The 11,723-nt window shown below is 35.8% G+C and overlaps 1 non-coding gene across 1 annotated transcript; it reads right to left on the bottom strand.

The window, feature by feature from the left end:
* Positions 1 to 970: 970 nt before the first annotated feature.
* On the bottom strand, positions 971 to 1,076 carry LOC112926331 (U6 spliceosomal RNA). The gene has a single exon (XR_003236318.1). It is a non-coding gene; the product is annotated as a U6 spliceosomal RNA (small nuclear RNA).
* Between the last annotated feature and the right edge of the window lie 10,647 nt (positions 1,077 to 11,723).

The raw sequence follows: 11,723 nt of genomic DNA, 5'->3' as shown, positions 1-11,723 counted from the left end.
ACTTGGGGCTTCATTTTTTTTTTTTTTTGGAGGTGGTAATGTTGGGCTGCGTATTTGAGGTTCTTCTTTTTTTTTAAAGATTTTATTTATTCATAAGAAAGACAGAGGCAGAGGGAAAAGTGCTGGTTCCCCGTGGGGAGCCTGGTGCGGGACTTGATCCCAGGACCCCAGGATCACAACTGAGCTAAAAACAGACACTCAACCAATGAGCCATCTAGGCGCCCCTTCTTGTTTCTTAACATAGTTGATTATCCCGATGAACTTCCATCTTACAGCTGGTTTTGCTGTAATGCATAGATTTGTTCTGTTGTATTTCCATTTCCATCCATCTCAAAGTATTTTTGTTTTCTCGATTTCTTCTTTGACCCTTTGGTTGTTCAGTAGCATGTTGTCTAATATCCACATATTTATGATTTTCCCAGTTATCTTTTTGTAATTGATTTTTAGTTTCATACTATTGTAGTTGAAAAAGATGCTCAATATGACTTCAGTCTTCTTAAATTTATTAAGACCTGTTGTCTAGCCTGACATATGATCCATCCTGGAGAATGTTCCATGAGCACTTAAGAAGGATGTATATTCTCTTGGTTTGGATAAAATGTTCAGTATATCTCTACTTTCGTTTTATTTTGTTTGAGATATTTTTACATATAATAAAATGCACACATTTTAAGGGCATAGTTGGGGGAGTTTTAAACAAATACATTGTGTCACTACTACCTGAATCAATTACCATTAGCCTAGAAAGTTACTTTATGCCTATTTGTACCCAATTTCCCCCCTTCTCTCCTGCAAGCAATCACCCATCTAATTTCTATCACCATAGTCTAGTTTCCCTATTACAGAACCTCATCTAAATGGAATTAGGCACTATACTCTTCTGTGTCTGGCTTCTTTTGCTCAAAAGCTATGGATATTTTATTATTGAAAGCTGGCAAAATATCAAAGATGACTGAATTTAATGGTGTTCAAAAATATGGAATGCTTCACGAATTTGCACGTCATCCTGCACAGGGGCAATGCTAATCTTCTCTGTATCTTTCCAATTTTAGTGTATGTGCTCCCAAAGCAAGCACTGTATATCTATCTCTATTAAGTCCATCAAGTCTAAAGTGTCACTTAAGGCCAGTGTTTCCTTATTTTGTTTAGATAATCTATCCCTTGATGAAAGTGGAATACTAAAGTCCCCTAATGTACTATTTGTAAATCGCTCCCTTTAAATGTTAATATTTGATTTATATATTTAAGTGTACCTATATTGGCTGCATATTTACAAATATTTACAAATGTTCTATCCTCCTATTGGATTGGCCCATTTATTGTTATGTAATATTCTTTGTTTCTTACTAGTCTTTGTCTTAAAGCCTATCTTGTCTAATATAGTAAATGTAGCTACCCTGGCTTTCCTTTGGTTACCATTTGCATGGAATAGCTTTTTCCATCCCTTCACTTTCAGTCTGCGTTCTTATATCCGAAGTGAGTTTCTTGTAGGTCTTGTTCTTTTTTTTTTTTTTTTTTTTTTTTTTAATTATTTATTTATGATAGTCACAGAGAGAGAGAGAGGCAGAGACACAGGCGGAGGGAGAAGCAGGCTCCATGCACCGGGAGCCTGATGTGGGATTCGATCCCTGGTCTCCAGGATCGCGCCCTGGGCCAAAGGCAGGCGCCAAACCGCTGCGCCACCCAGGGATCCCTGGGGTCTTGTTCTTTTAATCCATTTAGTCACTGTGTCTTGATTGAGGAAATTAGTCCATTTACATTAAAAGTAATTGTTTTTATATTTATATATATAATTATATATATAATCTCCCTATGGTCATTTTTTGAATTGTTTTCTGTTTTGTAATTATCCCTTTCTTTTTTGTTCATTTGTGATTTGATGATTTTGTGTGCATGTGGTATACTGAGATTCCTCTCTCTTTTAACTACTAGGCTTTTGTGGTTACTATGAGGTTTACATATAACAAGTTTGAATGCATTTTTTTAAGTAATTTTCTAAGAAAGATTTGTGAGAGACAGCACAAGCAGGAGGAGGTACAGAGGGGAGCAGCAGACTCCTGCTGAACAGGGAGCCCAGCAAGGGGCTCTATCCCAGGACCCTGAGATCATGACCCAAGCCAAAGGCAGACACTTACTGAGCCTCCCAGGCACCCTTGAACACATTCTTAAGCTATATATTTTTACTCTCTTCCCACCATATTGTTTTCTGATGTCAAATTTTATATCTTTTTGTGTATCCCTTTTTACCTACTTTTGTCTTTTAACCTTCATAGTAGTTTTATAAGTATTAATTTTTATCCTAATTAAGCTTTATCAGTGTTTTAGTGATTATAATTGATTTTTAAATATTTGGAGTTTTTTTTTTACCTGTTATAATTCTTTTATAGGCAGGGAACATCTTCTGTGTATGATTTCAATCCTTAGGAATATATAAAAACTCAGCATTTAATCTTTCTCGGTGAGTATTCCAAGTGCACTGTAGAGTTTGTTTCTGGTTCCACATTTATTTGAAGACCTTAGGCTTGAAAGCAGAAACCAACACAGGTACAACCAACACAGTAGGAAGACCTGAATTGTGATTGGCAAATTGCCAGAGGCTCAGCATGGACAAATATGAGAATTAAGCTCCAAGGAACCCAGTCATAGTGGGGTTTCATAAACATTGTAAGATTTACCTTCAGGAATAGGTTCCCACAGTAAATATAAGAGGAGAACCCATTGTGCTTCCAACATTTGGGGTGTATGTGTTGGGAGAAGGGTGGATGGAACAATTTTGAAATGTATCAGAGTATTCTTTTTTAAGAAAGCCTGCCCTACAAAGAAACTAGTTAACTAGAACCTAGGAGGGCACATGATGAGATGTGCTCTGGCTGTTATATGTTGGCAATTTGAATTTAAATTTTTTTAAAAAACCTATTATTATGGAGGAAGGGACATACCCAACTCTAACCTTCTCTAGCCATCTTGTCCCACCTAGGCAAGGAGGAAGTCACTGAGAAACACTTGTTAAGTGTTTGACAGTCTTGTATACAGGCTCACTGAGATCTGATCATATGACTATAGAACACTTGTCCCTCTACACATTACTAAAGGCCTATTTATAGCTGTTTCTTTTGTCCAGTACATCATGTCCAGCTATCAAAAAATTACAAGCCATACTAAAAGGCAAAAAATACACAATTTGAAGAGACAGAGCATCCATCAGAACCAGACATGGAAGGGGTATTAGAATTATCAGACTAGGAATTTTAAATTATAATTAATATGGTAAGGGCTCTAATGGATGCATGAAGCATGCAAGAAAATGTAGGCAATAAAAGAGAAAAATCCTAGGAAAGAAAAATTCTAGAATTAAACACTAACAGAAATGAAGAATGTCTTTGATCAGCTTATTAGACTGGACACAGCTGAGGAAACTGATAATTTATTGAACACTACATCTGAAACTAATGATGTACTGTATGTTGGCTAATTGAATTTTAAAAAAATCCCTGAGCCAGAGGGTATATCAATAGAATGCTCAAAAGCAAAGAGAACAAAGACTTAAAAATAACAATATCCTATGGCTGTGGGACAACTGCAAAAGGTATTAGAATACCAAAAGAAGGAAGAGAAATTTAAAACAATAATAACTAAGATTTTCCCCCAAATTAGTGCCAGATAGCAAATCCCAGATTCAGGAAATTCAGAATACCAAAAAAGATAATTGCCAGAAAAACTATACCTTAGGTATATCATTTTCAAGTTACAGAAAATCAAAGATAAAATCCTAAAAGAAGGGGGAAAACATCTCACCTACAGAGGAACAAAGGTAAAGATCACATTCAACTGCTCAGAAACCATGTTAAGAAGAAAATGAACTATTTTGTGTTGAAAAAGTCACCAACCTAGAATTCTACTCTGCAAAACTATCCTTCAAAAGTGAAGGAGAACTACTTTTTCAGACAAACACAAATTAATGGAATGTGTTGCCAGTAGACCTGCCTTGCAAGAAGTGTTAAAATTTTCTTTTTAGAGAGAAGGAAAATTATACAAGTCAGAAACTCAGACCTACATTAAGTAAGGAAGAGCAATGAAGAAGAAGTAAAAAAACTTTTAACGGATCTAACAGATAACAGTTTGTTCAGAATTCGAACAATGTGTTTGGTTATGTATGCCATATATAAACATACATAAGTGCAATGAATGACAGCAATGATAAAAGGGACTGGAGGGAGGATTATTTTGTTATTATAAGGTCCTTGTACTACCTGTGAAGTGTTATTTGAAAGTTGACTTGAATTAGCTGCAAATGTGTATTGCAAATTCTGGGGCACCCACGTTTTAAAAAAAAGTTCTTAAAAGAAGTATAACCAGGGGATCCCTGGGTGGCTCAGCGGTTTGGCGCCTGCCTTTGGCCCAGGGCACGATCCTGGAGTCCTAGGATCGAGTCCCACGTCAGGCTCTGGCATGGAGCCTGCTTCTCCCTCCTCCTGTGTCTCTGCCTCTCTCTCTCTCTCTCTCTGTCTATGATAAATAAATAAATATTTTAAAAAATAAAAGAAGTATAACCAATATGTAAGGAAGGAGAAAAAAAGGACTCAGAGAAAATGCTCAATTAAAACACAAAACCAGAGAAAGAATGGAAGACAGAAATAGGAAAAAAGAACAAGTGCAACAAATAGGAAACAGTAAAAAATTTGATATATATTAATACAACTATATCAATAGTCACTCTGAATATCATTGGTCTAAATATACCAATTAAAAGAGATGGATCAAAAAACTGTTCAAGAAACCCACCTTAAATATAAAGACACATATAGATTAAGAGCAAATGGATAGAGAAAAATATACCATCTTAAGAGAAAACATGAGGGGCAGCCCCTGTGGCGCAGCAGTTTAGCGCAGCCTGCAGCCCAGGGCATGATCCTGGAGACCCTGGATCGAGTCCCACGTCAGGCTCTCTATATGATGCCTGCTTCTCCCTCTGCCTGTGTCTCTGCCTCTCTCTCTCTCTCTCTCTCTCTCTCTTTCTCTGTCTCTGAATAAATAAAAATAAAATTAAAAAAAAAGAAAACATGAACAGCTATCTAATTTTCAAAAGGAACAGATTTCAAAGCATGAAAAGTTATCAGGGATAAAGGACATTACATAATGACAAAGGGGTTGATTTGGGTCAATCCTCCAAGAAAATATAACAATCTTTAACAATCTAACAGAGCATCAAATTATGTGATGCAAAAAGAAACAGATGAATCCAACTATAAAATGGACAGTTCCAGCAGGCTAAAAATCAGCAAGGATATAATTGAACTAAACAACAAATCAGCTGAATATAGTGGACATACATGGACTGCTTTATCCAACAGGAGTAGGATACAAATTCTTTTCAAGGTCACATGGAACATTCACCCAGATAGGCAACATACTGGGCCCTAAAACACAACAAATTTTAAAAATAGAAATCATACAAGTCCATTCTTGAACCACAATGTATCTAAACTAGAAATAAAAGGTAAACGAAAAATCCTAAAATACATGGAGATTAAACACTTTTAATAACACATGGGTTAAGAAGAAATCCCAAGAGAAAATTTTAAAATATTTTGAGCTAAATGAAAAACAGCTTATCAAATTTGTGGGATGCAACAAGAGTGCTTAGAAGGAAATTTATAGCATTGAATGTATATTAGAAAAGAAATATCTAAAAACCAATAATCTAAGTTTCTACTTTAGAAAACTAGAAAAGAGAAAATTAAATCCAAAGTAAGCAGAAGAAATAAGAATTAGAGCACAAATCAATGAAATTAAAAACAGGAAATCAATAGAGAAAATCAATGAAGCCAAAATTTGGTACTTTGAAAAGATCAATGAAATTGGTAAGCTTCTAGCCTGGCTAAGAAAAAAAAAAGAGAACACAAATTACTAATATCAGAAATGAAAGAGGAGATATCACTATAAATCCCAAGAACATTAGAAATATTATCAACAACTTTGATAGACTTTATGTATGGACCAATTTCATGAAAGACACAATATTCCAAGACTCCTACAAGAAATCGATAGGGATACCTGGGTGGCTCAGCAACTGAGCGTCTGTCAGCCTTCGGCTCAGGGCGTGATCCCAGTCCAGGGATCGAGTCCCACATTGGGGTCCCTGGGAGGAGCCTGCTTCTCCCCCTCCCTAGGTCTCTGCCTCTCTGTCTCTCATGAATAAATGAGTAAAATCTTTAAATAAATAGGTAGACAGTTAAATAGACTTATATGAATTAAAGAAATTGAGTCAATCAATAACCTTCCAAAACAGAAAGCAATAGGCCCAGCTGACTGAATTCTAAGAAACATTATGGAAGAAATTATACCAATTCTTTACAATCTTTCAGAGGATAGAAGTAGAGGGAATACTTCCTAATTTACACTATGAACTTAGCATTACCCAAATACCACACCAAAGATATAGACATTATAGAAAGAAAAAAAAAAACCTACAGAACAATATTATGAACATACATATAAAAATCAAAATCTTAGCAAATCAGGAGAGATGATGTCAACAATCATAGCAGCATGTGTCTTTCTTTTTCCCCCCTTCTATTTACAATTAATCACACATCCATAATCCCCCAAAAAGGGCCTTCACTCACAAAAAGGCGACAGCCAGAGGAGATCCATCAACCTGTGTACCTCAGAGGAGGCTAAGGATCCAAGGGAGCAGTAAGCAGCCAGGCCAGCAGACCTTTCTGGCAGTAGATGTGGAGGATGAATGTGGTAAATGGCTATATGCTACTGGAGAAACTTGTTGCTCTGAAGAGAAATTACAAGGACTGAGGTGGGAAGGGGTAGGGAAAAAGAAGAAGGCAAAGAGGACGAAGGAATACATTTCCTGCTATCTGCCCTGGGATTATGGCAAGAGGACTGCCTGTGAACTTCTGAAAATCCCCATTACTGGAAGGTCTCCCTATGGGGCTGTGGGCATACACAAAGCCCCAAGCATCGAACACACACCTAACTCCCTTGACTCCTCTGCTACCCTTTTAGGATTTGGGAGGTTGTTGTTTTGATTTTGCTGCTCCCAACCTCAGCAACAAGTCAGCGCTGGTAAAAGAAACTGAAAACTTGTGTTATCATGCCACCTTCTGGAAAACAAAAGGAAGGCTCTAATTGCCAACCTATTGAACTGTAAGGTCAAAGTAAACAAAGCCTTACCTAAATATGAATTGTGTTTGCTACTTCAAATGTGGCAGCAGAGGCGCTTTTCATCAAACACCATGAAAAATCACAGAAATAATGTATCACAAAAAGAAAACAGTTTGGGATGCCTAGGTGGCTCAGCAGTTTAGTGTCTGCCTTTGTCTCAGGACATGATCCCAGAGTTCTGGGATTGAGTCCCACATGGGGTTCCCAGCATGGAGCCTGCTTCTCCTTCTGCCTATGTCTCTGCCTCTCCCTACCCACCCCTCTCTCATTAATTAATTAATTAATTAATTAATTATATTTTAGAAAGAAAGAAAATGACAGTTTTTCAGCAACTGAACCCAAAGACATAGAATACTGTTATGTGATAAAGAATTTAAAATAGCTGTTATCAAGAAATTCAATAACATTCAAGAAAATTCAGAAGGAAGTACAATGATCTCAGGAATAAAAGTAATGTACAGAAGGAGTACTTTATCAAAGAGATTTAAATTCTAAAAACAAATTCTGGAGCTAAAGAACTCAATACATGAGATGAAGAATGCATTACAAAGCATTGGAAATAGAGTAGATCAATTGGACGAGAGAATAAGTGAGCTCAAAGATAGGAATACAGAAATGTTTTGGGTGGAAGAGGAGAAAGATTTTTTTTTATTTTTATTTTATTTTTTTTTATTTTTTTTTTAATTTTTTTTTATTTATTTATGATAGGCACACAGTGAGAGAGAGAGAGAGGCAGAGACATAGTCAGAGGGAGAAGCAGGCTCCATGCACCGGGAGCCTGACGTGGGATTCGATCCCGGGTCTCCAGGATCGCGCCCTGGGCCAAAGGCAGGCGCTAAACCGCTGCGCCACCCAGGGATCCCTTTTTTTTTTTTTTTAATTTTATTTATTTATTCATTAGAGATACACAGAGAGAGGCAGAGACACAGGCAGAGGGAGAAGCAGGCTCCATGCAAGGAGCCTGATGTGGGACTCTGATCTCGGGTCTCCAGGATCACACCCTAGGCTGCAGGCGGCGCTAAACCACTGAGCCACCCGAGCTGCCCAAGATTTTTTTTTTTTAATGAAGAAACCCTAGGAAATCTTTCAAACTCTATTAGAAAAAGCCAACAAAAGATTAATAGGTATCAGAAGGAGAAAAGAGGGAAAAGGGAGCAGAGAGCATATTGAGAGAAATAATAGCTGAAAACTTTCCAAACCTAGGGACAGAACTAGATATACAAGCCCACGAAGCTAATAGGACAGCTTACTCACCACAAAAAGACCTCTAAGACACATTAAGTTAAAATTGTTAAAAGTCCATAAAAAGTCCATTTTAAAAGAAGTCAGAATTTTAAAAGAAGTCCTACAAAGGAACCATTGAGCAATCAGCAGATTTCTCAGCAGAAACTCTAGAGGCCAAGTGGGGGTAGAATGATATATTCAAAGTACCGAAAAATAAAATTTCCAGCCAAGAATACTCTATCTGGTAAGTTATCCTTCATATCTGAAGGAGACATAAAGATTTTCCCAGACAAAAGCTGAAGGGGCTCACAATGACTAGACTTGTTTTAAAGAAACGAAAGGTGCTCTTCAAGCTAAAATGAAAAAAAGGTACATAAAATGCTGATTAAGATGATAGAAAGCCAGTCCCAGTCCCTTTTTAGAATAACATATTAAACAATTATAACACAGGACACCTGGGTGGCTCAGCGGTTAAGCGTCTGGCCTCTGGCTCAGGGCGTGATCCTGGAGTCCCAGGATCAAGTCCCACGTTGGGCTCCCTGCATGGAGCCTGTTTCTCCCTCTGCCTATATCTCTGCCTCTCTCTCTCTCTCTCTCTCTCTCTCTCTCTCTGTCTCTCATAATAAATAAATAAAATCTTAAAAAAAAACAATTACAACACAAATGTAAAAAGAAAATAGCATTAAAAATATCACTACTATAACTTGGTAATAAAATCACAGCATAGGGATGTCTGGGTGGCTCAGTGGTTGAGTGTCGGCCTTTGGCTCAGGATGTAATCCTGGAGTCCTGGGATAAAGTCCCACATCAGGATCCCTGCAGGGAGCCTTTCCCTCTGCCTATGTCTCTGCCTGTCTCTCTGTGTCTCTTTAAATAAATAAATAAATAAATAAATAAATAAATAAATAAATAAATAACCACAGCATAAAAAAGATAATTTGCGGCATCAAAAATAAAAGGGAAAGAGTTAAAGGATGAAAAAGGCAAATAAAGATAAATTGCTATCAGCCAAAAAAGGGTTATTGTATATGTAAGTTTTAAGTAAACTTCATGATAACCACAAAGCAAAATTCTAGAGCAGAAACACAAAACAAAAAAAGGGGAGCCTGAACAAATTACCATAGAAAGGCACAAGTTTAAGAAAGGGAGAAACAAGGGGGAGAAAATAATGGAGACATAACCAGATCACAAAGATAAAATGGCAATAGTAAATCCTTGCCAATCAATAATCCCCTAAATGTAAGTGGATTGAACTCACCAATAAAAGGAACCAAATGGCTACCTGGATTTAAAAAAGAAAAAAAAAAAAAAAAGATTCAACTATATGCTGTCAAATGGAGATTCATTTTAATTCTAAAACCACACATAGACTCAAAATGAAAGGATTAAAGATGATATTCCCAAAAAATGTAAACCAAAAGAAGGTGGGCAAAATCTTACTTACATTTGACAAAATAGACTTCCAGCCAAAATGGGTAACAAAAAACAAAGGAAGTCATTATATAATGATAAAGGAGTCAATACATATCAAGAAGATATAACAATCACAAATATATACATTCCCAATACCCAAGCACCAAAATATATTGAGCAAATACTAAGAGGCCTTAAGAGAGAAATATACAATGTTACAATAATGGTAAGGGACTTCAATACCCCACTTTCATCAATGGATGGATTAAGCAGACAAAATCACCAAGGAAATGTTAGAATTGATCCACACATTAAAACAAATGGATCTAACAGACCTATACATAACATTACATCCAACAGCAGAAGACTGCACATTCTTCTCAAGTGGACATGGAATATTTTCCAGAATAGATAGGACACAAAACATTTCTTAACAAATTTAAGAAGATTGAAACCATAGCAACTCTTTACTGACCACAATGGTATAAAAGAAGAAATTAAGAAAACTGAGATCTACAAATAAGTACAAATGAAACAACACACTTTTAAGTAGCCAATGAATCAAAGAAGGAATCAAAAGGGAAGTAAGGGGTACCTGGCTCTCCCTGTTGGTCAAGCATGTGACTCTTGATCCCAGAGTAGTTGAGTTCAAGCCCCACATTGGGTATGAAGCCTACTAAAAAAAAACGTTAAAATATAAATAAATAAATAAATAAATTTATTTATTAAATAATTTATTTATTAAATAAATAAATAAACTATAACTAAATAAATGAAATTAGAAATACAACATATCAAATATGGGGCACAGTAAAAAAACAAACTATAACTAAATAAATGAAATTAGAAATACAACATATCAAATATGGGGCACAGTAAAAATAGTTCTAAAATTTCAGAGCAATAAACACCTATATCAAGAAATTAGAAAGATTTCAACATAACTTTACATCTCAAAGGAACTATAAAAGGAACAAATTAAGTTCAAAGTTAACAGAAGGAAGGAAATACTAAAGACCAGAGTAGAAATAAATGGAATAGAGACTAGAAAAACAATAAAAAGGATCAATGAAACTAAGAGCTGATATTTTGAAAAGATAGATAAAATTGACAAACCTTTAGCTAGACTAAGAAAAAAAGAAAGAGACTCAACATTAGAAATTACAACCAGTACTACAAAAATACAAAGGATTGTAAGAGACTAGAGACTACAATGAACAATTACATGTGAACAAATTACATAACCTAGAAGAAATTGATATATTTTTACAAACATACAACTGACCAAGATTGAATCAAGAAGAAATTGAAAACCCAAACAGACCAGTAGTAAAGAAGTTGGATCTGTAATCAGAAAATTCCAGGACCAGATGATTTCACTGGAGAATTCTACAAAACATTTGAAGAAATAACACCAATGCTCCTTGAACTCTTCCAAAATATCAAGGAAGAGGGAATACTTCCAAACTCATTCTAGCATTACATTGATACCAAAACCAGATAAAGATACCACAAAAAAGTGCATACCAATATTCCTGATGAATATAGATGTCAAATTTTTCAACAAAATAGTACCAAATCAAAGTCAAGAACATATTAAAAGGATTATATACCACAACCGAGTGGGATTTATCCCTGGGATGCAAGGATGGTCCAAGATACACAAATCAATAAGTATAATGTATCACATATATAAAATGAAAGAAAAAATCCCATAATCATTTCCATAGGTACAAAAAAGAGCATTTGACAATATATTAACATATTTTCATGATTAAAAACTCATAAAGCAGATTGAGAATAGAGGGGACTTGCCTCAACAAAGTCCAAGGTATAACAATTCCAGATTTCCAACCTTACTACAAAGCTATACTAATAAAAGTAGTATGGAACTGGCATAAAAACAG

This window comes from Vulpes vulpes, chromosome 3 (assembly GCF_048418805.1).
Source record: "Vulpes vulpes isolate BD-2025 chromosome 3, VulVul3, whole genome shotgun sequence".
NCBI lineage: Eukaryota > Metazoa > Chordata > Mammalia > Carnivora > Canidae > Vulpes > Vulpes vulpes.
This window is presented reverse-complemented; position numbering and strand designations above follow the sequence as displayed.